General features: G+C 36.4%; 1 protein-coding gene and 1 long non-coding RNA gene across 2 annotated transcripts in view; one reads left to right on the plus strand and one right to left on the minus strand.

Moving 5' to 3' along the window:
* Nucleotides 1-27,911, plus strand: part of KLHL31 (kelch like family member 31) — a 121,311-nt gene that overhangs the window by 10,320 nt on the left and 83,080 nt on the right. The window contains exon 4 of the mRNA XM_039853314.1: nucleotides 3,116-3,182. The gene's annotated coding sequence lies outside the window, so the exon portion shown is untranslated. The remainder of the gene's footprint in view (nucleotides 1-3,115; nucleotides 3,183-27,911) is intronic.
* Nucleotides 23,749-27,891, minus strand: LOC120595017 (uncharacterized). The gene is made up of 3 exons (XR_005650759.1): nucleotides 27,825-27,891; nucleotides 26,983-27,065; nucleotides 23,749-24,004 (listed from the first exon to the last, which is right to left on the minus strand). It is a non-coding gene; the product is annotated as an uncharacterized LOC120595017 (long non-coding RNA).

A 27,911-nucleotide genomic window follows, 5' to 3' on the forward strand; every position in this document is an offset into this window, starting at 1 on the left:
CCACTAATATGTTGATTTTTTTCAATAAAAACTGTAGATATATTTTCTCTCCTTATGATTTTAGTAACATTTTCTTTTCTCTCATTTACTTTATTATAATAATACAGTATATAATATAAATATATGCATCATTTAACTGTTTATGTTATCAATAAGGCTTCTGGGCAACAGTAGGCTATCAGTAAAGTTTTCAGGGAGTCAAAGTTATACACAGATTTTTGACTATGTAAAGGGTCAGCATCTCAATCCCTGCATTGTTCAAAGGTCAACTGTGCAATGTGTCTTGGTGTGAGTCTTTTTGGATTCATCTTCTTTAGAACTCTCTGGGCTTCCTGCATCTGGATATCCATTTCATTCCCCAGGTTAGGGAAGTTTTCAGTTTTTATTTTTTTAAGTAAGTTTTCTCCCCATTCTCTCTTCTTATTCTAGGACCTCTATAATGTGAAAATTAGTATGCTTGATGTTTTCCCATAAGTCCTTTAAGCTATCTTTATTCTAGTTTCTTTTTGCTCCTCTAATTGGATGAATTCCACTGCTCTGTCATTAAGTTCTCTGATCCTATCTTCCACTTCATCTAATCTTCTGTCAAACTCCTCAATTGAATTTTCAGTTTAATTATTGTATTCTTCAACTCAGTAATTTCTTTTTGTTCCTCCCTAATATTTTCTCTCTTTATTGAAATTCTCACTTTGTTATGCATTGTTTTCCTGACATTGGTAAGCATTTCTGACTATTATTTTGAACTCTATCAGGTAAATCACTTATCTCCGTTTCATTAAGGTCTATTTCTGGAGTTTTATCTTGCCATTTGTTTGGACATATTCCTCTATTTCTCCATTTTTCTTGACCCTCTGTACTGATCTCTGTGCATTAGATTAAACAGCCACCTCTTTCAGTCTTGATGAAGTGGTCTCGTGTAAGAGATTAACCTTATTGTCCACCCTGGCCTGAGCTCTTGGTCATATCTCTAACCTTTGTGATTGTTCAAGTAAACTTCTTTGTTCTTAGTGGCTCCAGTGATTAAGGATGTGCCAAGATCCATTTTAATATGGGTATTTTCTCACTCACTCAATGTGTAGGAGTCACTCAGCTAGTTTCTGGATTCCTTTCAGAAGAAATCGGTCAGTATGTAGCCATAGATTTAGTGTATCTAGGAGAGGAGATGAGTTAAGGAACCTCCTATGTTGCCAACTTAGACCAGAACTTCAATAAAGCTCTTATGAAGAAAAGAAAGAAAACTGAACTTCCAGGCTGACAATTACAGTAAATTTTTTTGACTGTTTAAGAGTACCAGGTAGCTTATTTTCATTTCCCAATTATATTACTAATAAAACAATAAGTATGTGAGGTATGTACATATATATATTCAAAAATACAATACTTAGATTTTATTCAATTGTATTTCTTTATTTCAGAAACACCCAGAGGTCTCCTCAATTCTAATGTATTCTTACTTTTTCCATTATTGGGTCAACTAACAAATTTTCTTTAGTTCCCATTTTTTCCCACAAAATAAAAGAGAGAAATGTTTTAGAAAAACATCAATTTGTTGTAAAAAAATTTATTTTCTTAACGTGAAAATAGGAATCTTCACTCCGAAGGGGCTATAGTTCTTCTTTCTCAAAATATTCTGCTTGGTATACCTTTTAGCAAAAGTAAATGGCACAAAGACCATTATAAATAAATGATCTTATCAGGTTTTTATTTTTGTAAACATTTCTCTTCATGATTCACAGCCAGTGCGTCTCAATTTTTCCATTTTCATTTGTCCTCTTTCCAATGTGACTGTCATCATCAAATCTATTTGCCTCTGAATATTTACCTGCTCATAGCCCCTTTATTCCTTTCCTTATCTACTCATCTGGCTCTTCATTTCTCTCTACTGAGAAAGAATACTTCAAAAGCAGAAATTGTTAAGTTTAATAGAGTTATTGGCATTCATAGACAACACAATGATTAAATACTATCTCTAATAAAATAGACTCTCAGTAATTCCTAGAAATGGAAGAACACAAAATGTCAAACCATCATTGTTAGATCTATCTTCTTAATCTCCAATTAGGTAGTATTTACATAAAATACATGTTTTAAGATTTATACAATAAAAATTTAATATTTATAGTACTTATTTAATGTTTATGATATATTTACTAATTACATCATATATACTTTAGTATTTATATAATCCTTTTTTTAAAACCTGAAAGAATACAAATATCAAATTTTATTTATATCAATCTCTTTTGAGAGGCTGAAGGACAGTCAGCAGGAGAAAGGAGAAAGAGGAGACAGGCAGGACACTACTCTGGGGAGGTGGCTGGAGTACACTGTGACTTAGTTGAGAATAATAAACAAGTTTCTCTTCAAATAAGAGCTGGGAGTAATATTTATATTTCACCTTGACTACCTACCTGACCTTTGGCACTCCCTGAAGAAGGAAGTTGGAGTATACGTATGAGTGTGTGTGTGTGTGTGTGCGCGCGTGTGTGTCTGTCTGTGTCTGTCTGTCTGTCTGTGCATCTACACACCAAAGAGGAGGAAGTAGAGAATGTACCAAGTAGAGAGTCAAAGGGAAAATGGTTTTTAAGAAATAAACCAACTCAGAGGAAAAGTATAATTACTCGTAGAGTTGAAATTAAAAGATACAAATGGTGTGATAACTTGTAAGACTATGCAAAAGAAGTCATTACTGTTATTGTCTTTATATTGTGGATTATGTTGAAGCTTTATTACTCATAAAGCCAGTTACTCTGCTAAGCAATGTTTATTTCTCAATATGTGTAAGTTCCTTATATAAAGACGAGACTAACTTCTATACAAGTAATGAAATATGATTGGACTTAATCACAATCTCAGGCTAGCTTTATAAGACTGTTGAAATTGTGTAGTAGGCAGACTAATATGGCCCCGATGATCTCAACATTTTAGTATTCATGTTCTTTTATTATTTCCTCCTCTTGAATGTTAACTGGACTTAGTGACTTGCTTCCAATGAATAAAATTACAGCAAAAGTCATGTGATGTCCTTGCGAGGTTTGATTGTAAAAGACTGTGGCTTCCATGTTGGGTGCTCTCTCTGACTCTCTTTTGGATTGCTTTCTCTCGGGAAAATCAGTTGCCATGGCCTGTGACAGCCCTGTGGAAAGACTCACATGAGTATGCGTGGAAGCAGATCTCCTAAGGTATGTCAACCGCTACAAGAGTGAACTTGGAAGCAGATCCTTTTTTTTTTTTTAATTTTATTTATTTATTTATTTATAACATTTTTTTTTTTAAATTTTTTCCCCTCCTCCTCCCCCCTGTCCTCTGGTAACCACTAGCCTATAGTCCATGTCCATGAGTCTCTGTTTTTTTGTCCTGTTCATGTGTTGTTTTTAGGTTTATATCCCACATACAAGTGATATCATGTGATTTTCAACCTTTTCTGTCTGGCTTATTTCACTTAGTATGAGTATTTCAAGGTCCATCCATGTTGTTGCAAATGGCAGTATTTCATCTCTTCTTATGGCTGAGTAATATTCCATTGTATATATGTACCACAGCTTCTTTAGCCAATCATCTGTCGTAGGACACTCCAGTTGCTTCCATGTCCTGGCCACTCTGAATAATGCTGCTGTGAACATCGGTGTGCAAATATCTTTTCATATATGGGTTTTCAAGTCTTTGGGGGTAAATACCCAGTAGTGGCATTGCTGGATCATATGGTAGATCAATTCTTAGTTTTTTGAGGAACCTCCGTATTGTTTTCCATAGTGGCTACACCAATCTACAGTCCTATCAGCAGTGTATGAGGGTTTCTATTTCTCCACATCGTCTCCAACATTTATTATTACTTGTCCTGTTGATTATAGCCATGCTAACAGGTATGAGATGGTATCTCATTGTGGTTTTGATTTGCATTTTCCTAATACCTAGTGATGTTGAACATCTTTTCATATATTTGTTGGCCATTTGTATGTCCTCTAAGGAGAAGTGTTTGTTCAGATCTCCTACCCATTTTTTGATTGGATCATTTATTTTTTTGTTGTTATTGAGTCGTATGAGTTCTTTGTATATTTTGGGTATTAGGCCCTTATGAGAGGCATTAGTTGCAAATATATTTTCCCATTCAGATGGTTGTCTCTTTACCTTGTTGTTGGTTTCTTTTGCTAAGCAGAAGCTTTTTAGTTTGATGTAGTCCCATTCATTTATTTTAGCTTTTACTTCACTTGCCTTTGAGGTCAAATTCATAAAATCCTCTTTAACTTCAAGATCCTTGAGTTTCATTCCTATGTTTTCTGCTATGCATTTTATTGTTTCAGGTCTTATATTCAGGTCCTTAATCCATTTCGAGTTAATTTTGGTGTATGGTGATAGACAACAGTCTAGTTTCATTCTTTTGCAGGTAGCTTTCCAGTATTCCCAGCACCATTTACTGAAGAGGTTTTCCTTTCTCCACTGTATGTTTTTGGCTTTTTTGTCGAAAATTATTTACCCATATAAATATGGGTTTACTTCTGGACTCTCAATTCTGTTCCACTGGTCTGTGTCTCTGTTTTTCTGCCAATACCATGCTGTTTGATTGCTACACTTTATAGTATAATTTGAAGTTGGATAGAGTGATGCCTCCAGCCTCATTCTTTTTACTCAGTATGGCTTTGGTAATTTGGGGTCCTTTGTGCTTCCATACAAATCTGATGATTTTTGGTCCTATTTCTTTAAGAAATGCCAATGAAATTTTGATGGAGATTGCATTAAATCTGTATAATGCTTTAGGTAATATAGTCATTTTAACTATGTTGATTCTTCCAATCCAAGAATATGGAATATCTTACCATTTCTTTGTATCTTCTTTGATTTCTTTTAATAGGGTCTTCTAGTTTTCATTATATAGGTCCTTCACATATTTCGTTAAATTTATTCCTAAGTATTTTATTCTTTTTGTTGCAATTGCAAAAGGAATTATTTTTCCCACTTCTTTTTCTGATGCTTCATTGTTAGAGTATAGGAACACCATGGATTTTTGAACATTGATTTTGTATCCAGAAACTACTGTATTTACTTATCATCCCTAGTAATGTTCTTGTAGAGTCTCTAGGGTTTTCTGTATAGAGAATCATGTCACCTGCAAATAGTGACAGTTTGACTTCTTCGTTTCCTATTTGGATGCCTTTTATATCTTTCTCTTGCTTGATTGCACTCGCTAGGACCTCCAATGTTATATTGAATGACAGTGGACAGCCTTGCCTTGTTCCTGATCTTAGAGGGAACGTTTTTAGTTTTTCACCATTAAGTATAATGTTGGCTGAGGGCTTTTCATATCTGGCCTTTTTTATATTAAGGTATTTTCCTTCTATACCGATTTTGTTAAGTGTTTTGATCATAAATGGGTGCTGTATTTTGTCGAAGGCTTTTTCTGCATCTATTTATATAATCATATGATTCTTATTTTTTAATTTGTTTATGTGGTGTATCACATTAATTGATCTGAGTATATTGAACCATCCCTGTACCCCTGGGATGAAGCCCACTTGATCTTGGCGTATAATCTTTTTAATATGTTGCTGTATTCAGATCACTAGTATTTTAGTTAGGATTTCTGCATGTGTGTTCATGAGAGATATTGGTCTGTAGTTTTCTTTTTTTGTGTTATCTTTACCAGGTTTGGGTATCAGGGTAATATTGGCCTCATAAAATGAGTTGGGTATATTGCCTCCTCTTCAATTTTTTGGAAGAGTTTGAGGAGAATAGGTATTAAATCTTCTTTGAATGTTTGATAGAATTCACTGGTAAAGCCATCTGGTCCTGGACTTTTACTTTTTGGTAGGTTTTTGATGATTGTTTCAATTTCCATACTGCTGATCCGTCTATTTAGATTTTCTAGTTCTTCTTGATTCAGTCTAGGAAGGTTGTATTTTCTAAGTACTGGTCCATTTCTTCTAGATTATTGAATTCAGTGTTATATATTTTTTCCTAGTATTCTTGTATGATCCTTTGTATTTCTGCGATGTCTGTCCTAATTTTCCCTCTTTCGTCCCTGATTTTGTTTGTGTCCTTTCTCTTTTTTCTTTAGTGAGTCTAGCCAGGGGTTTCTCAATTTTATTAACCTTCTCAAAGAACCAGCTCTTTATTATGTTTATTTTTCCTATTGTTTTTTTGTTTTCAATTTCATTTATTTCTGCTCTAATTCTGATGATTTCTTTCCTTCTACTGACTTTAATCTTCATTTGTTGTTCCTTTTCTAGTTTTTTAAGATGAAGCGTTGGGTCGTTTATTTGGGCTCATTTTTGTTTTTGGAGATAGGCCTGTAATGCTATGAACTTTTCTCTTATGGCCGCTTTTGCCATGTCTCAAAAGTTTTAATATGTTGTACTATCATTATCATTTGTTTCTATGTATTTCTTGATCTCTCCTTTTATTTCTTCTCTGACCCAGTTATTCTTCAGTAGCATATTGTTTAATCTCCATGTATTTGTGGTTCTTTCCGCTTCCTTTTTACAGTTGATCTCCAGCTTCAAAGCAATATGATCAAAGAATATGGTTGGTATGATTTCAACCCTCTTATATTTGTTGAGGTGATCTCTGTGTCCCAGTATGTGATTGATCCTTGAGAATGTTCCATGTGCACTAGAGAAGAATGTATAAGAAGATGTTTGGGGATGAAAGGCTCTGTAAATGCCAATTATGTCCAATTGGTCTAATGTATCATTTAAAGGTGTTATTTCCTTATTGATTTTCTGTTTGGATGATCTGTCCATATCTGACAGTGGGGTATTTAAGTCCCCTTCTATGATAGTGCTTTGGTCTGTTTCTCCCTTTAGTTCTGTTAATAATTGCTTTACTTATTTCTGGGCTCCCTGATTGGGAACATAGATATTAATAAGTGTTATGTCTTCTTGGTGCATGATTCCCTTTATCATTATGAAGTGTCCCTCAGTATCTTTCTTTACCTTTTTTATTTTGAAGTCTATTTTGTCCAATGTTAGTACCGCTACTCTCGCTTTTCTCTGAGTGCCATTTGCTTGAAATACCATTTTCCACCCTTTCACTTTGAGTTTATATTTGTCTTTGGAGCTGAGATGTGTCTCCTGGAAGCAGCATATGGGTGTGTTTTGTTTTTTGATCCAATCTGTAACTCTGTGCCTTTTGGTGAATTCAGTCCATTTACATTTAGGGTGATTATTGAAATATGAGGTCTTCTTATAGCCATTTTATCTTTTACTTTCTGGTAACTCAGTGTTTCCATTGCTTCCTTGTCCTTGTGCTTCTGTTTTGTTTTGTTGTTTTTTTTTTATTTTAGTTGGCTTTTGTGAATCTCACCTCTGGTCTTTCTTGTTTTATGTTATATACAATGGTTCTGAATCTTTGGTGTGTGGTTACCATTACGAATATGTAAAGGATAGTTATATATATATACAGTCGTCCCTTTTCTTCTGTGCGTGCCTTATCTCCATTCCCCTTTGTGAATTTATATCTTTGAATCCTCCCCTTTTCAGTCATTTTTGCCTCAATTTGTCCCTATGTATGCTGAATGTTCATTACTATATTGCTATAGCAAACCTCTTCTTATTTTAAGCTTATAATGCCCTATTCCTAGTAAAGGTTGCACTCTTCTGCTTTTATCAGCCTGCTATTCACCTTACTCCTAAATTTATATTTATATATATATATATTTATATATATATTTATATATATATATATAAATATAAATATATATTTTTTTTTTGGTCATTTGTTTTAGGTGAGCTGACCCCTTTCAGTATTTCCTATAGTACAGGCCTCGTAGTGGAGAATTCCCTCAATCTTTGTATGTCTGGAAAGGTCTGTATTTCTCCTTCAAATCTAAAGGAGAGCTTAGCTGGATACATTATTCTTGGCTGGTAGTTCCTTTCATTTAATAGTTTGAATATTTAATTACACTCCTTTCTGGCTTGTAAAGTTTGTGCTGAGAAGTCCAATGATAATCTAATGGGTTTTCCTTTATAAATTACCGTCTTCTTTTCCCTGGCTGCCCTGAGAATTCTGTCTTTGTCATTGATTTGTGATAATTTCAATACAATGTGTCTTGGTGAAGGCCTTTTTGGGTTGAGATAATTGGGTGCTCTATTGATTTCTTGAATTCCAAGCTCCAGCTCATTCCTTAGATTTGGAAAATTCTCATCAACTATTTGTCTGAAAATGCTTTCTAATCCCTGCTCTTTTTCCTCTTCAAGCAGTCCCCTTTGAGAATTCCCATTATTCTTATGTTTGTTCTCCTAGTTCTTGTATTTCTCATTCATTATTTTTCATTCTTCAGTTTCTCTCTTCCTTCTGATTTATTTCTAGATTTCTGTCTTCGATATCACTGATCCTTTCCTCCATTTGGTTGACTCTATTTCCTAAGCTTGTTATTTCATTTTTCAAATCTCGCACTGTGTTCTTTATCTCCAGAAGATCTATTCTGTTCTTTCTGACAATTTCAGTCTCCTTGCTAAAGAATTCATTCTGCTCATCTAGTTGTTTTTTCAATTCCTAAAATTGTTGATAAGATTCGTTTCAGATCTCACTGAGTTTTTTCAGAAGTACCATCTTGAATTCTCTGTCATTTAAGTTACATATTTCTATGTAAGCTTATTTTCTGGAGATTTTTCTCTTTCTTTCTGAGATGCCTTGTCACCTTGGTTGTTCATAGTGTTTAATGGACTATTTCTCTGCCTGGGCATTAATGGAAGTGTATTCTGCTTTTTTTTTTTTTTTTTCAGAAAAAGATTTATTACCTGTGATCCACAACATATTTTGGGTGTTTTTCTTTTTTAGTTTCTGAGTGAATTAATCTAGCTACAGTTTCAGTAGTGTTTGCTCAGATTCCCCTGACTTCGTCGTTCCATCTCAAAATTATAGGCTGAGGCGGCCTCTGGGTTGGGGATGGGGGCTGTGGCTCAGACTCTGTTTTGCAACCACAGCTGGTAAAAATCAACTGTTGTTTCTCTGCTGTCCCCGCTTTTCTGCCATCCCCATTTCTCTGCCTTCTTCCCTGATGATTGGGCACTGCCATTGGCTGCGTGAAGCTCTCATCATTCCCAGATAGGGAACTCTCCACAGCTTCTCCACTCCCCCTCCTCCTACAGGGAGCTCCGGCTGAGAGAAGGAGCTTCTTTGTTTCTCCTGGTCCACCGCCCAACACCCAGGGTTCTGACCTGTGGTAGCTTTTATGAGCAGATCCCATGCTCAGATATGCTGGTGTGCAGTTTGGGTGTTTTTTGTTGAGTTTTAGGTGTTCAGCTTATTGTTGTTTCAAGGGGAGAGATCTGGGAACGTCTCTCACTCTTTCATGTTTAATCCAATCTCCCCGAAAGCAGATTCTTAACCTCATTGAGCCTTGAGATGACTGCAATCTCATGAGAGACTGAACTAGAACCACCCAGTTGAGTTGTTTCTAGATCCTTAAACCATAGAAACTTAATAAATATTTGTTATTTAAAGCTACTAGGTTTGTGGTAATTTCTTGCACAGTAATAGATAACTAATGTAGATCATAACAGGTAACACATAACAGCTGAAATGCAGTATACTGTTCAGCAGAAGAGTCAGAATCAAGGTAATCAGGGGATTGAACAAGAAAGAGATAAGAAGAAAGTATGTGTGTTGCGCTAGGCACTAGGCTAGACACCTTACAGACACATCTTGTTATTCTCATTACACTGTAACATTGGCATCATTATTCCCATGTTATACTTCAGTAACCTAAGGTTCAGAAGAGTTAAATAATTTGCCCAAATTACACCAGATTTTGAATTCTGAATATAATATATGTAAAGCTCCTTCTTCATCCAAATTACAATGACAACCCAAATTACAATAACAAAGGAGAACAAATACTTCATAACACTGGTAGTAAGTGAAAATGTACCCAGCTGAACCTTTCAGACACATACCTACCAATTTATTTGATAAAAGTTGAAGTTAGGGTATGAGCAAAGTGCTGTAGGAACATAAAGAGAGCAACTGGTTATAATGTAGGAAGGAGATGGAGAGAAAACCCCACAGAGGGGTTACATTATTAATGAACAGCATAGTCTTTCTGTTACCCCTGGTCTCTAGAATCAAACTGACTTAGATTCAGACCAGTTATTGTCTTTGACCTGGACAAGTTGCTTCTCACTGCCATAGTTCGTTATCTGTACTGATTAAATGAGGCAATGCATATAAATTGCTTGGCAGAGAGTCAAGTCTATAGTAAACACTTAATAGTTGTGCACTATTAATAATATTGTCATTGTCGTTTTCTTCAAAGTTAACTTTATATTAATAAATGTGCAATTACTAGTACTACTTGTTATGCTCATTAGTCAGTGTGGTTTTTTCTTAAGGAAGGAAAGTATATTTCCCTATGATGGGGCAAGAGTTGAAGGAAAAAAGAGAGAATAAGAAAAAAAAGTTGAAAGAAAGAGAGTATGAGAAAAGGAAAAGGGAGTTTAAAATGTATGTGTTTGTGAGATAATGATCTTGTGAGGTAAATGACCATCTCTGCGAGCAGAGACAGAAAAGGAGGCTGGCATGTGGACTCTCTCTGGAAGGAGCAAAAACTGTATTTTATTCATCTTCATATTGTCGTAACAGCATCAGATTCACAATTATTCAATAAATGTATAATGAATTCATTCACTCTTCCATTCAGCAGATATTAACTGAAACTTATTGTGTGACATTACGTTTCCATGAGGGTTGCACTGTAGAGCTTATATTCTAATAAGGCAAGACAGGCAATCTACACATAATATACTAAATAAAACTATATATGTTATCCATGTATTTGGAATGTAATAACTGCTGAGGCGATGTTAAAGAAGGAACGTGGGCTGGAAAGACAAAGGAGAGTGTTTTCACTAAGGTGATCAGGAGAGTCCTAAATGAAGGAGGAGCAAGATGCTGGAGCTGACAGGGCATTTCCTTCAGTGCCTCCCATGGCCAGAGCCTGCCACACATTTACTCATGTCTTGAGTTGAGGAAGAGGAAAGGAATGGGAAGACTAAGTGTTGGTTATTTACCTTGAAAATGTAAAAGCTATGATTCTTTTACAGACAGTTAAAAAGAATACTAAAAAATAATTTACTGTAAGAAAGGAAGAGTATTCTTTACTCACCTACCTAGAATTCCAAACACGCCATTATTCACCTACATTGACCTTCCAGTTTTTCCTGTATTGTTTGCAGGGCTGTCCAGGACTAATGGTGAAGAAAGTGAGGAGCCTAGGGTGTACTTGCATGACTCTACAAGGAAGTGGCTCCCTAAATTTTGCATCCTAAACTCCTCTCCTGCCTCACCACAATCCCAGCCTTGATTTTTTGGTTGATGGACTCTGTTAGTGAATTGAGTTTTGCTTTTACATTGTATTGACTTTTCTTTTTAATTATACATGTTTATTATTTAAAATGTTAATCAATAAAAAGATCAGAAGGAAGTATTAAAGCACTTCAATTCCTATCATCCAGAAATAGCCTGCATTAGTAATTGATAAACATTATTACAGACGTCTTTCTGTGCATACATAAAGACGGAAGATTAGTAGATATACAAGCAATGTAGGTAGTCAAAGAGGTAAATAGATATGAATAGAAATTACTTTATAAGGGTAGGATAATACTATATATGATATTGTTCAGAAAAAAAAAGTTAAGCTGATTTTGTTTTAACTTAACCAGAGAAAAAACAGAGGTAAATTAAAAGAATTACTGAACCTCAGGCATATGTTTCTTTACCCATAAGATATTGATCCCTAAAAGAGTCTTCTAAAAATTTTTTAAATAGTTTTTGAATTTATTCAGATTTGGAGAGTTTTAGGGAGAATGCCAAGGGTGGGGAGAAGGGCTGTATTTTTCCAATTTAGATAGTGTTGATTTGCTCCAATTAGGAAAGATGAGGTGATTAGCACAATTACCCTTGGTCAAGACTTATGATGTTTTGCTTTGGTTTATATTCGATTCTGAAACCATAATTTGCCCAGTAACCTAGAGATATGTTCTATAACTGACTTACATTGGTCTCCTCTATTCTGCCCTTGCCCTTCCACAGAGCAATCAGCTTTTGAATGCCTTGGTTTCAAATATGAATGGACAGTTAAAGATCACAAGACATTTCAGGGATCCCTCCAATATTAAATAAAGAAACCAAGATAATTTTTTAAAAAAGAAAAGACCCTTAGAGGAAATAAGACAGGAAGATAATTGGAGTTCTTTTGACAATTATCTTCTGGCTTCTGACATGACAATGTAAAGGGCTCCACAGACCTGCTGCTCAGTGAAACTTGTGAAAACTATTTTCAAAAATCAATCATTTAAAATCTCTGAAGATTGTTCTACATCCATAGAGCAAATGAAGACACATTTATTCAAGAAAACAGACTAAAATTTCATAAGAACAAAAGTCTGTGGCATTTGTCTATAGTATCCCTCATTCCTCCAAGCTCAGAGACAGAAACTCCGTTTCAGACAGGTGCAGCCAAGAACATAGGGTCCCTCTTCCCACAGTTCCCAGTCAGAGGGCTATATTCCCAGGAGAGGCAGAACATCACTTTCCAACTCATTTCTGAGACCAGTATAACACTGATACCAAACAAAAACAGCAGAAGACAATTATATACAACTATCTCTTGTGAATATGGATGTAAAAATCTTCAACAACATACTAGCAAGCCTATACAAAGACATGTAGAAAAGGAACATATAAACATAAAATTTATATAGATATATAAATGATAATTAGATTATAAAAAGAATTACATACCAGGCCCAAGTGGGATTTATACCAGGAATTAACATCCAAAAATCAATTAATGTAACATAGCTTATCAATAAAAAATAAAAAGCACACTGTCATCTCAATAAACCAAAGCAAAGAGCAACACCCTTTCATGATTAAATACTTATTGGTGAAAAACTATATGATTGCCTTCTAAGATTGGGAACAATACAGTATGTTCACATTTGTACCAGAGGTTCTAGCCAAGGCAACTGGGCAAGAAAAAGAAATATAAGACATCCAGATGGAAGGAAGAAAAAGTGAATCTATCTCTATTCACAGATGGCATACAGATAATGATAAAGAATCCACTAAAAAACTATGAGAAATAATAAACAAGTTCAGCAAGTTTGCAGGATACAAAACGAATATACAAAAATCAATTGTATTTCTAAACTTTTACAACAAACAATCCAAAAATTAAACAATGCCTAACAATAGAGCAATGCCTTCCAAACCACAAGGGATATGGCCTCTAATCTCCTAATCTGCATTCAGCAAGACTATTATTCAAATGTAGCGTAAATACATTTTCTGACATGGAAAGACTCAAAAAGTATTTTGTTTTGTTTTTCCTGTCTGAGGAAGTTTCCAGAAAATATGCTGTATAAAACAAAATAGTACACCACCGAAGCGAAAGATGAGAAATTAGGCGGTCTTCAGGGGACATCTCATAAAGCAGGCCTAGAAATCCATCTATAGAGGTTGGAGCAGCACAGAGGGCTCTGCGAAAGTCTTACTGAAAATAATAATAGCACCAGATAAATATGGTGGTGCTTTTGAGAAACAAGAAGAAACAAAGAAACACTAACAAAAAGGGAGGATTATAAGGAAAAACATTGCAAGAAGGGAAAGATGCTTAGAAAGACAAAGAGAAACCAAAAGGCATATAAAAAGAAAAGTGTAATCATAGGATATTACTTGGTTCTGCAATGACATTTTCGTGCAATGATTTTTCATTAATTTACTAAAAATGATACTACACTATAATGGAGGATGGAGAGATAAGACAACTAAATCTTCATACGTCATAGCAGAAGGTCTCAAATTGATAAACTGAGAAATGTAGTAACAACACACTAGAGATCTGACAACACTTATTTTAAAAAATATCAAAAAGAGTTAAATGTGGCTGTTTCTGGAGATGGACAGAGATGAGTGCAAGGAATGAGTGTAATTCATTATAAGCTCTTATATTATTTAATATACATATTTAACAAAGTAAATTATATTTCAATAAGACCATTAATGTTGAGGAAAGAAAAAATAGTCTGAAAAATGATCAAATATTTTAGTTATGTACCATTTTGGCCAGAAGATTTTTCAATATAGGTGTTGCCATTCACCCATCACAACTACAGAAACATTAATAATCTGTTCTCTAATTTGGGGAAACAAAGTGGTTAACTTATTATTATTATTACTTTTGACAACTTTGTCAGAGACCAGACTTACATTCTGGATCTATCTGACCCTTTCCTCCTGGTGTTGTTTTATTTGTTTCTTTATCTGTTGTATTTCCTGTGAAAAGGAAATTAGGTATAAAGGCTTGATTAGATTCAGGTTAAACATCTTTGGTAAGCATATTGCATAGGTGAAACTGTGTACTTTGTTTTACAACTCTTCAGGAGATTAGTGATGCTAATTAATTACTTAGTTAAGGTAGTGACCACCAGATTCCTTCTTTATAAAGATATGTTTTTAAAAACACATTTCTTACTCCTTAAGTACATCACAGCCTGTAGATGCCTTCTCTGGTCTTCATTCTGTTCTTTGAAGAATGACTCACAAGTTGCCCTGAGATGAACCATCAGTTTGAGTTGGGAGTATAAGCCCAGGAAAGGGAATGCAGGGGAAATGCAACAGAATGTCATGAAACCCAAAGCAAATGGTAAAAGTGAGCAACACATAGAAAACGCAGAATGGAGAGAAAAGCATAAAAATCATTACCACATCTGACATCTCTAGAATTGGAGAGAAACAGGAAATAACACACTGGGCTCTCCTTGTTAGAAAGATTCATCTTCACAATTTTGTGGCGGTGTGAAGGAGATTCTTTTGGAAGACTCGATCCCTTCTTAACTTATTCACCCAAGCCTTTTACTTTTTTTGCTTTGGCCAATAAGTTCAATACTCAGAGAAATGCTTGGTCTTTTGCACCTTATCCAGGCACAAAATAATAGACTAAATTGATGTTTTCCAAAGTGTGCATGAAAGACAATAATTTGGGATATAAAAGGAAAAAACCTATAATTATTTTTTAAAATTATTTTTATCTCACGCTTTTAAATTTATTTTTTGTGTGTATGTTTTAGAAATACATTAGTACAGTGGCATATGATTAAAATGCCTGAATAAGTAAAAATTTACTGGGAGAGTTAAATGAAAGGACATGTTTGTCTCTTTTAAAAAAATAATTTGTAGGGTGACACTTAGGCACCCAATAAATATTGTTCTCCAAAGACCTCTCACATAGTAGCTTTAGAATTCACTGATGATCCTTGCCTGCATCAATTATTTCAACAGAACTGCAAAAATGATGTTTTTTCTAGTTCTTCCTTTTAAATTTGTTAGCTGGCATTGTTCTATGAAGAAAGAGCTTTCTCTTATGAACTGGGGATAAAATAGGACCATGGAATTTAAAAATATCAGCTTTTGATGACCATTGACATCTTCACCAGAGCTCTTTCTTTATGATTTTGCAGATGTAGTCACTGTAGATGTATTGTTTTTATGACAATTTTCTGGAAGATACCAGAAAAGCCCAAGAGGTAAAGGCCTCTGTTCCAATTTAGACAGAGTTGCATTTGGGCTAGTGGCTGGGATATATATACCACTGTCTCTGGCCGCTCACTTGGAACCTTGGAAATCAGCATCTGGAAACCATTCCAGGGTCTGGTCTGTTCCCCAGGTGTGCGCCTTCCCAAAAACTCTGTCCCACCAGACACAGTTCCCTGATTCTAAGCTTCTTACTCACTATCCTTTATCATCTACTGGAAGAGCATCGAGGCAACATTAAATAATTTGGGGTATTTTCTGGCGTAGAGGAAGAAAGGGAAAGCACCTGTCATTCACCGACCCGAAGGGCTCTGATGTTTCATACGCTCACCATGTTTAGGACCTCTCTTCTGTCTGATGCAGGAGTAAACAATATCCACCATTAATTTCTTTATGTCCTCATATTTCTAACAAATAATTCTACAAAGCTGTACATTTTTCAATATATTCATAGGCAAGCAAGAGAAACTGCACACCAAGTCGATGACTCTTAGTGAAAACAGTCTATATCTAGTGGAAGAACAAACTATCATCTTCTGGGCTCATTAAACATTTGCATCGTCACTTTATTCCTGGCTCACCTAAAGCAACTATCTGCTTAAAAGCTATTACATCCACTTCCCTTTGTTCTCTGTGTTAGAGCAACTCACAGAGTGATGGGAAATTTTGGTTCTTTCTCTCCTCCTCTTTGCTCAGGGAACCTGTTGACAATTACAGCCTTTACATGACAGGGTTCTTTTGATACAGCATGCTGAGGGCAACTGCCTCCAGGAGGATTCAGCCATTTTAGGAACAGGGTGACAGTTATCTGCTTGATTTCTACAGGCTACTACTTTTGTTGTTAAAACTTTTCCAGGACTTTTGGGAGTGTTTCTTTCTTCTTGTACCATCATGACAATTTTCTTTTCTCACCATGGGTGCTGTGGTATATAATTAAGCTCTGTACTCCAAAATAGTCAAAAGTAGTGATTACATTACCATGAACTGAATGCCACCAACTTTATCCCTATAAAATTTAGAGAAGCTCTATGTGGTGACTTTTATTTTTGTTTGCTTTTAACAAGAACTCAATCCATATACCCACGAAGCACTTCAATTTAGAAACTAGAAGACAAGTTTGAGCTACCCTGTCTGTATCTTGAAATTAGGGTTTTTCTACATTGGCACTATTAACATTTTGAATTAGATAACTGTTGTGGACAGTGTCCTGTGCATTATAGAATGTTTACCAGCACCCTGCCTCTACCCAATAGCACCCCTCTCCCAAAGCTGTGACAACCAAAAATGTTCCCAGACATTACGAAATGGCCCCTGGGGGGTGCAAAATTATCTCCGGTTGAGAATCACTGCTCTAAATGATAAAATGTTGATGTAGATTGTGTTCAGATTGGTAGCATACATTTCATTGTTTCATTCTTTCCTTTAAAAGCCTCACAAAATTTCCGCCTTGCCTAAATGTATAATAGAAATAAAATTTTTAATCTTATTCATTTTTTTTTAAAGAGTTATCCAAAGTGATTCCTAATGAGTTAACCAATAAAGGGGAAATGGGTTGGGTGTTTTTATTCAACTAAGCAATGATGATTTATTCATGGTGGGTACCTTTAAAAATACTAGAAACAAATTGATTAAAAAAAAAAAAAGAACTTACGCTATTATGCCACATTATTCACCTGTTGATTTGCTTTTAGAGTAAAGTATTTTGTAAACCTAAGTTTAATAGCACATCTACTACCATTGAGACTATTTATTTCAAAGGTTCCCTCTAAAATGATTATTATTCCAGGCCCTAAGATACTTACACAGTGATGGAGGTTGATGGGATCTGCTAGGCAACCTCAACACAACTCCTCCTTTACACCTGGGGACACTGAAACTCTGTGTGGGAAAGCACTTCAGGGACGTACAGTAGCAGTATCAGGCAAGGTCTTCAGAGCCCTGACGCAGTCACTCCACCTGCTATGCTGCTGCTTCAGAAGTCTAGGGAGCAGTAGTAAAGACCGCAACTATTTGAAGAGAGGTGGTGTTCATGACAAAAGGGGTAATAAAAGAAGGAAATGTCATAGATTTTATCTTGATGATTTTGCGATTTCACTCAGGCTTAAAATATCCCTTTCTCGCAAAGCAGTTTTACTTATATCAAGGATTATATTGATGTCATTATGTGGCTATCATGGTGACTGGGGCGCTATCAGCATTCGGTAAACATTTGATAGATAATGAGTGAATGACCAGGACAGATGCTCAAAAATGGAGGAGGAGGAGGAAAAGGAAGCTTCCTCAAATGCCAGAGGAGAATTCACAGAGGGTAGTTCTGATTTTCTCTTACTCTAAAAAGCAATACAGGTTCAGTTGCCAGAAGATTCTGTTGTTTCATCAAAGACTTTAAGGTTTCAATGGCAACTTCCAAGGATTTCCCTTGACGTAAGACAGCTCTGCGTAGTTTTGGAGCTCTGCGTAGGTCCATGACAATGTTTAACCCAGAACCCTTGGAGTTTCTGGAGCCACTCTTTTTTTTTTTTTTTTTTTTTTTGGTGCATTTTAAAGATGATATACTATTAATCCAAAACCCCAGTAGAAATTAAGGGTATGTAGCGGAGCTTCTCAAACTTTGATGGAATCATCTGGGGTTCTTGTTAAAATCCAGATTGTGATTCAGTAGGTCTGGAGTGGGGCCTGAGATTCTGCATTTCTGACAAGTTCCCGGGTGATGCTGATGCTGCTGGTCTAAGGGGTAGGATGCTGAATCAATTTAGAACCAAATCTGGTTCACAATTATAATACAAAATGATGAAGCAAATGTCTGCCTATTCATTTCTCTTCTCCATTCCTCCATAAGCTGTGTAAGGAGGTATTAAAAATTCATTTATTTTTATAACATTTATTGGGACCCTATTATATTAAAAAATTATGCTAAAATCTAAGACATATGCAATGATAAATCATAAACTATGCCTATACTCAGGGTGCTTTCATGCTAGTAGAGATAGAATAAATGTATAAATAGCCAAGAGCATAGAGCAGAAGAAATGTGACAAAATAGAATTATACACAATTCCAAGAGGATTTGAGTAAAGGAAGCAAGGGAGCACAGGTTTTGAATCAGACAGACCCAGGAACTCTTGCTATGCCATTTCCTAGCAGCATGATCTCTCTCTCTGCGTTAGGCCTTTCACATCCACTCTTACTTTCCATTCATTGGAGCCACTGCTATAGTTTGGGTCTTCTCATCTAGTTCTTGGACTCCTAACTGGCCTCCGTTCTACATACAGTCTTTGTCCTCCAACATCCTTAAATATTTCTTGGTACAGGGCAGTTGTCTATGTAAAACTTTCACAATGTTCTATGTTCAAATAAATGGAGAATTCTGGGTTAACAAAATGTATGCAGCTTCTATTGTGGTAAGACCCCCGCCCCCAGCCTTTAATATGCTAATTTGCATGGAAGGGGCATAGTATGAGTGTTTTCCCCACTTAATTGACCACGAGATGCTTTTCACAGAGCACGAGTAAGACTAGTGTTTCTCAGAAGAGTTTTCTTAACTGCTATGTGACACTTAGCATATACTACATTACACTTTTATCTTTACATTTAATTTTGCCTTCCCTACAGCATATAGGAAACTCCAAGGAAAGAATCAATTTCTAGCCATATTCTCAGGAGATGCTCTATAACTGTGTTGATATAAAAAAGCAAACCCACTTATCATCTGACCCTTAATTTAGAGCCACTACCAATAGCTGTGCAGATTGAGAACATCACAATTTTAAGGGACAACATTCACCCATACTACAGTATAAGTAGCACTTCTCCAAACAGTGCACCACCTGAACAAATATACCCAGAGGCCCCCATCTTCCAGTTCCTGTACCCAGGAGACTGTCTCTGTTTTCTCCACCAGAACACAGAATGCAGCAAGTCTTCACATACTCATTCATACAAAATTGTTAGTAACAGATACTTTGCTGAAGATTTTGTGGGAGAAACAATAGAGGGAGTTTGCATCACATACCTTCAGTGAACATTTTAAAAATTACCCATTAGAAATTTCTGTTTTCCTGAAGACACACCACAGCTTTGCTATAAGCATGAACACTTTTTTCTCTGTCCTTCCTCCTAGAGGCACCCTGACTTTCCTCTTTTTTTTTTTAATCTCAAACTTTGATTTCTCTGAACCACTGTGGCAACGTACAGGAAAAGGAAGTAAATAGCCTCAGGCCAGCACAGGAGGTCTTTATTTAAGGAGTAACAACTCGGAGTTCTAAAGTTTTCAGGGATAAAATGTGAATGCCAGCAGAACAAAACATGGAAAATTATTTATATGGGTCCGCTGTAGATATCTATACTTATCAGTTGGCTCGGATTATACAATGGGATAATGTCTACACGATGGTTATGATTCCTGTGCTGAACTGATAATTACAGTGTAGTCTTCAGCATTGCTCTTCCTGTCTGAAACCTTCAGCATTTCATAAAGAATGTTCCTAACAGTGTACATGTTTCCTGAGCATCCCTAGCAGGAAAACTTTTAAAGGGCAGCATTGAGGGTTGTTCTTCCCACTGAAATATGGACTGAGAACTTCAGGGTCAATATTCAGGCAAGTGCAATTTGCACCTGAGGTCAAGGGGGTAGTGGGGCTGTGGGGAGGTGGAGCGGGGTGGCAGGATCAGCTAATTTCCCCTCCCTGTGAATCCAGATGACAATTTTCTCATATATCCTGCTTCTCTACAGTTACTATTAAAGGCTAATGACTGGCTGGAAAGACAAGGCCCCAGGCTGAGGGGAGCCCCATCTTCTACTGAAACAGTCAGAAGCATAGCAAAAGTGGAACTACTCTTCAGCTATAAACTACTGAGAGGCCCAGTACCATTTGGACCATTTCGTGAGGCAGTTTTCAGTCAAATCCTGGAGTTTCCACAGAAGGAGAGGGCTGTAAATCGATTTACACCCATTATATAACATTAGGCACTTGTTTCTCTGACAGTTACTTAATAGAGAAGGCTGGCAAAGTATACTGTTTTGTGCCTGTTAGCCAGTAATTAGAGCAAATCTGCAGAAATAGCTTATTAGGCTCTTTATAGTTACCCACAGGCTGATTCTAGGTGCTGTGAACACTCTCAGATAAGCCCCTCTTGCTCCTTTTAACACAGATTCATATGACATGCATGGCAGGCAGCGGTGTCATAAGCTTGTCTAAAGAAGGAAGCAGTTGTAGAGTGACAAAGCTCTCCTACTCCCTCCCAAAGTGAGCCCACATAGCTTCAGTGCAGGGTTGAACCCACTGATACACAAGAACATTAGAAATCTCTTCAGTTCAGGATAGCAGAGCTCTTTGTGTTTGGATGTAATCTGCTGGACCCTCTGGAATCTTTTCTTCCAAAGATACTGTGTCCATAGGCTGTGTTCTTTAGTGCTCTGGGTTCCATTCCCTGTTTCTCAAATCTGTATTTTTCTCTCCAGCTCTGCGGGTTTCTGACAGGCTTTAGTTAGGCCAGCATGGCATATAAGGCAGTCAAAGTAATAATGTTGTTAGTTACAAATAGCAGAAAATAATTTTTTTCTGATAAGTAATGCAAGCTCATTAAAGAAAATTTAGAAGGCACGAAAAAGGATTTTTAAAGGTGCCTATATTTCCACCACACTGAGATAAATCAATTCAATCTGTTCTCTTGTGGAATTTGTAATTAAGATACAAGTTCTACAAGAGAACAGATGTGTGACAGAAGCTGTAGAAACAGGGAAAGAACCATGATGTCAGTAGAGCACCAAAACTGGGAATCAAGTAACTCTTGCAGCTAAGGAAATTTAGATCCTCTCAACTCAAAGTGTGGTCTGTAAACCAGTAGCACTGACACCACCAGGAGCTTGTCAGACATGGGAGCAGTCTTGTAGGACTGATCTCTTAACCTGTGGGATCTAATGCTATCTTCAGGTAGTTAGTGTCATAATGAAGTTGAATCATAGGACACCCAGTTGGTTGTTCAAGAATTGTTTGTTGGTGTAGGGAAACAAACCTCACTCATATACACACACATTGGAAATGGGGTCCATTTTTAGGAGACTGCACATTTTAGATTTTCATTATTTGTTCATTTATAAAGCAGTTGTTAATACTATTTTGAACTATTGTTTGTTCTTTGTACCATTTAGGATTATACATACGATATAGATTTTATGTAACCTCAAACAACTAATTTCTTCTGGCTGTGCTTGGCTTTGAAGGTTGGCCTTTATCATAGTAGGAAAATATAGTTAAGTTGTTGAAAAGGGATCAGAGAAGCTATAAGAAATTGGGTATAAAGTGTCTGAGTTGTAAGCTCAGAAGGTGTCTTCTGGTAGAAGGCTCAGGCCTCAGGCAGATCAAGTTTTCTCTATCATAAATTTGCTGATCACTTTTAGATATAATGAGAAGCAAAGACAATGACGGTGGCTACTACATCAATGGTTCCCGAGCTTTGTTGTACATTAGAATTACTTAGGGAGTTTATCAAAATACCGGAGCCCTGCCCAAGTCGCACCCTTACCAATTAAATCAACATGTCTGGGGGTGGAGGCCAGCCATAGATTTTAATGTGTAGCAAAGAATTGAAACAGATGTACTAAACAGTGCCTTCCTTACTACAGCAAGGCTTCTGGTTTACCCATTTAGTAAATCCAGATTTGCCAACACTTTGTCCACTCAAAGTCGGGCACACGTGTTAAGTATTTGATATTACCAATAATTATTCTTTGTACATATAAGAAAATGGAGAATTTTAGACCCCACCCCACAACTACTAGATCAGAATCTGCAATTGAATAAGATCCCTAATTGATTCTTTTGCACATTAAGGGTCTATCAGAGTGTAACTCCCAGAAGGCCTGGGCCTCATAGTGCCTTGCAGACTGAGGGGTTTTAAGAACTGTTGGCTGAAATGAGTTAGCAGTGAGGGTACTGCTGGTTCAGTGTCAAAGGATGGGATGCTGAGGACACTGTGAGCACTAAAGAGAGCATAAACATTCTCCTAAATTGCTCCTAAGGAGGAGTCCATGTTTAGGTCACAAGTTTCTTTCAGAATCTAATGAAAGCTGAGAACTAATGCCTATTTTTCTATCTTTAAACTTTCCATATACAATCGCAGGTGGTTCATGGATCCTCAGAAGCCCACCCATGAACTCCCTATGTCCATGACAGATAAAACTTGAGTCAAAAGTTGTCACTGAAATCGTGGGATGTATATGTAACTTCCCTTCATCTCCAGAATGGACAGAAGGTGGAGGAGAATTTTTAAAAAGTACTTATAACAATTTAATTAAAAGGCAAAACTGAAAATAGCTTTACAGGGACATGGCAAAGATGTTTACTTAGGCCTTTGCACACAAGTCTCAGGGAAGTGTTTTGATTAGCGCTTTGGTTTTCTTCTCTTTGAAATGTGAATTTCTTCAGCAATTTTTTTTTTAACTTTAAAGAGATCTACGATCTAGAATGACTATGAACTTTAACAAAACAAGAAAATCGTGCATATTACCACAAATACCCAGACCCAGTAAAAAATAGATCAGGCAGTCTATATAGAAAAAGAAATGGAAAAGTTTGCTTGCATGGGCTTCACACCCAGGCAATTACTTCTGTTATTGAGACATAAAGCAGAAGGGGAAAAACACGCTGTCAAATGCACTGTGAATATATATGTCTGGGAGTGGGATTGAAAAAGAGTCATGAATTAGGCTTGGCCCACAGAGCCAAGTTAATTGTAATTTGCAGTAAAAAAAAACATTTTCTACGGTTTCCTTGTCTTTACTGACATGAGTCATAATCTATTTAACATTTAGTATTTGGAAAATAATACTTATTTATTTACATTTTGTTTCATTCCATACAAGATGTAAAGTGAATTATATAGATGTATGCACCATAGGAAAAAAATAAAATTTTGAATAGAAGAATGAAGAAAATAAGCCACGTGAAAAGTAAGTGGAAAAATGATGATGAGATGAAGCAGAAATGCATGCTATAGGTTCTACATAGCTGAGATGTAAAAGCCGCTATTTGTTAAGTCGGAGGTCTTCTAGTTGGGCTCTATGTTTTATTGTATCAAAACAATGAGTGTATTCACAATTCCCTAAAATAAAAGTCTGTTATTCCTATAACTAAGATAAGGGGGAAAAAAATGCCTCCTTCATTGTCACAAAGAAGACCTTGTTAAAAAAAAAAAAGTTGAAAAAACATTCTCAACTTCTGTACAGCCAAGAGCGTCATAAGATTATGGCATCGAGTTATTGAAACATAAATTTAAAGGAAGGGCAGGCAGAATACATGTTTATTTCGTTACTGGAAATGGCTGACTGAGCTGCCAAGATCTTGTCCCTCCCGACGCTGACTCCTATAGGAGCAGGTTCTGGTGCGCTCAGTGAGCGGAGGTCCATGTCCTGCTCATGTAGCCCAGCCCTTAGCCACACACAGCCTTGTATTGTTTCTAACATATTTCTCTGAAAATCAATAAAAAATATAGTAAAGATTAGTAATAACAAAACTGTCAGCTCCCTGCCTACTCCTTGGATAGAATCTCAATCTACTAAACCTAGATTGGCAAGTTTTCAAGGCAGAAAATATCTAATAAGCTAAAAGGATTACACTTTATGGGAAAGTAAAGGGTTTTGCTTTTTAAAAAAATAAGTTCAACCAGAGAGGCCTCACTTATAGTGTTAACAGGATACAATATGGGTAAAAATTAGAGCCCACATCTTTGATCCACTCTGCTGGTGGGCAGTCTCCCCCAGGTGCTGTGTCGAGTTGGAGGTAGGATCTTGGTTTTGGTTTTCAAATTAAGTGTTTCCCAGATTTCATTAGCATGTCACTTTTATTATTTTTGCAAAGTTAACATACCATTTGTACTGTTATTTACTTAATATTTATCCTAAAATTAACTTTTAAACTTTATTCACCCTAAACAAAAATATTTGTGACATCACACTTGTGCCAAATTTTTTTCTAACACACATTAAAATAAATACATGGTATTTAAAAACATTTCTTTATGAACCACCTACAATTGTCTCTCACATCCTGTGCTGTGGAAACCACAACTTACAGACTGTGAAAGCACTTTAGATGCAGGATAGCTTGGTGGTTTGAAACTACAGCTCTGAAAACAGACTGCCGAGGTCAAATCCCAGTTCTGTTTCTTATTAGCTTCGAGACATTGAGCGGGTCATTTAATTTTTCTGTGCCTCAGTGTCCTCGTCTGTGAAATGGGAGTGATATTATAGTACTTCTGTCACAGGATTATTATGAAAACTAAATGTATTAATATATGTGTAAAGTACTTATTACAGGGCTTGGCACACAGTAAGTGCTACATCCACATTATGTATCATTATTATTATAAATCGGTAAATAAGACAGTCTTTTCTCTAGAGAGGTCTGGACTGTTGACTCCATAGAGCTGGGGAAAATAGGCTTTTTGAGTAACTCTAGGAATTGATTCTTTCCAGTTTCTCATCCAATTCAGACCTCAGATGACTAGCCCTGATATTTACTTTTAATAACAAATCTGATGGACAAATTCATATCTTCACTATGGATCTATTACATCTAAATTTTTTTAGTTAGTACAATATTTATAATGAGATTTAAATTTTAATTTTGGCGTGCTATTTGTTATTTAGTCATGAACTGGCGGATATAAAGGAAATGAGAGAAGGGGAGAGTCAAGAAGGACAGAAAGAACAGAGGTGGGAAAAAAAGACCAGGCCTAAAAACCTCAGGAAAATCTACTCGGTAAGCTTCACATAATTGTCATAGGGTTAAAATAAAATGTGAAAATGGATGGTAGGGTAAGGAATGAATTTTATTTTCTTCTTTCTGCTTTTCTGTATTTATAAATTTTTTACAGTGAATAGGTATTGCTTTTATAATGAGAAAAAAATGAAACTGTTTTTTAAATTCATGTAATTTGTCATTGGAAAACTCCCAATAACAAGTTCTTTAGGGAGAAACTAATTCAAATTAATCGTAACTAAATATACAGTAGAAGAGAGAAACTGTGACAGGGTAAAATTTTATGCTTATTCACTCGTAAAAGACCATCAACAATCTCAAATGCATAACTCAGGAAAAGCATTAGCATGAAGCAACTTTCTCACAGTTCTCTGGAGTATTTGAAGGTCTTTGCTTGGAAAGTGGAGACTCATCACATGGAAGTAGTTAAAGGCGTAGGAGGCTGGGGCAAAGACCGCAGATATTCAAAGGCCCACCTTCTAGTCAGACAGTACAGTGTGGGCTTTGACCAGCAGTGGTCATTTTCCTTGGGAAATTTTACTTGTAGAGTAAACCATGAGCCTGAGGCCAGAGAATGAGTACTGCACATGAGTTTTGGAGGTACCATAGTACTGTACCCTGACTTTGAGGACTAGGCTCTACTTTACTTATAAAGTTGTCATATCCTAAAATGTACTATTTTTTAAACTCCCAAATCTATATTTCCATGGAAATTGTGTTATGATTGTGTAATAGGATTCTAGAATCCTTTGGGTTTTCAAAAATATTTTGCACCTTTTTCTCACTTAAATCTCATATAGACTCACTTTTTATTCTCAGCTGCAAAGAGAGGATTATTGAAATCTATCAGCTTCCAAGAGGTATATCGAAATCTCCCACTATGATTCAGAGTTTTCCAAGCTCCATCTGTGGCATCAATTTTTTTCTTTATAAATATTTCTTGTCTTTGTTGTTAGGTACATATAAGTACATGTTTGTCAGAGTTTTTTGGATTATTCCTATTATGGTGATAATGTCTCTTTATTCCTTCGCTCCTTTACTTGAGAGGTGCAGGTCAAGGGCAGTGTAGGTGAGGAAATAAGGAAGTAAGATAAGGGAAAATGCAAAGCCATGTGAGGCAATGAGTTGCCCTGCTGGCAGCTACTTCCCAACTAACTCAGGAAAGCGTAGCACTTTGCTGAGCATAGTTCTGTTCTCTAGAATTAAGGACTTTCTCCACAAGAGTGGCAAGAAAAGAAAGGACAGAGTTTATCTGCTTGACTCCCTCATCTCTCTCACTTACCCTTGATCGAGTTTCATCTCTGTGGGACCTAATTCCCCCACATTTCAGTATTGTCTCATCTGGCCCTTCAAAGACCCCCAGGAAACCAGCTCTAATGTCCTGAAATGTAGCCTTTCATCCAGATCTGGAGTGGAGTGCAATGTAGGGGTGTGTGTGTGTGTGTGTGTGTGTGTGTGTGTGTGTGTGTGTGTGTGTGTGTGTGTGTGTGTATGTGTGTACGCACGTGTGGCAGTTGAGAGAATCTAAAAGGAAGACATGATTCATATCTGGTACATCCCTAATAATATATGTTCTCAGTTAATAGCAATACCCTGAAGTCAAGTCAATAAAAAAAAAAAAATGACACCCCCAAAGAAAGATTTACAAACTCAAAATAAGTTGAATAAATGTGTGTTGAGCACTTACCATATGCAAGTTCCCATGCCAGGTACTCAAGAGAAAACGAGGTACAAGACATGGTTCTGGGCCTCATGAGAGACAGGCAGCCTCTGGAGAAAATATTTTGGATTTAGATAGACCTGGATTAAAACTTCTGCTCTGCTTCTTTCAGTTTTGTGAGTGTGAGCAAAATATTTAACTTTCTAAACTTTGGAAACGATAATAGTTTTTGCCTTATAGGATTGTTATAAGATTGAAATGAAATAACAGTTTTAAGGTAGCAAATACGTTTGATTAATGTTGAGTGTTATTTCCCTCTTATGGACTAAAATCAAAGGGTCAGGACAAATAATACAAAAATAGCTATTATGGGCAAAGGATGAAGAAAGAAGCCCAGAGTAGTTCAGGTTGAGGAAGAGCTGGGAAAGCTTCCTGGTCTGTGGTCAATGAGAAAGAATTTCTTCCCCTTTCCTGGTGCACAGTCAGCCCTTAGCAAGTTTTCTGACTTGGCAAGTTTGGTCTTTGGCACTCATCTTTCTTTGTGTACCCTTTTCCGGCCCCACATTCTGCCCCGTAGTTCCTCAGGTGGCATTAAGCCCACCCACGTTCCCTAACCTGGAGGAGCAGGCAGGTGGGTGATACTCCCCCAACCCAACTCCTTTGCCTCAGAAGGTACTATTATTTGATAGAAAGCAAACTGATTATACTAATTCCAATCAATTTTGAGTGACTGCTGGCCCTTTATCCTCCAGTTTTTTCTATCTCTTCCTAAGACAAAGACAAATTTCTAATCAGAATCACCCTCCATGAGAATCTACCCAGTGAAATTGCCCCTCCAGCTTTTCTGGTTTTTAAGGTCTTCCATTTACCATCTTAGATCTATAAGCTCTCTGGAAGCTGCCAGGTTTTCTGTAGCAGCTTTCCTGGCAGGTTCTGGCCAGCTGAGAGCCAAAGTT

The sequence above is a fragment of the Pteropus medius genome, unplaced genomic scaffold (genome assembly GCF_902729225.1).
Source record: "Pteropus medius unplaced genomic scaffold, Ma_sr-lr_union100, whole genome shotgun sequence".
Taxonomy (NCBI): Eukaryota; Metazoa; Chordata; class Mammalia; order Chiroptera; family Pteropodidae; genus Pteropus; species Pteropus medius.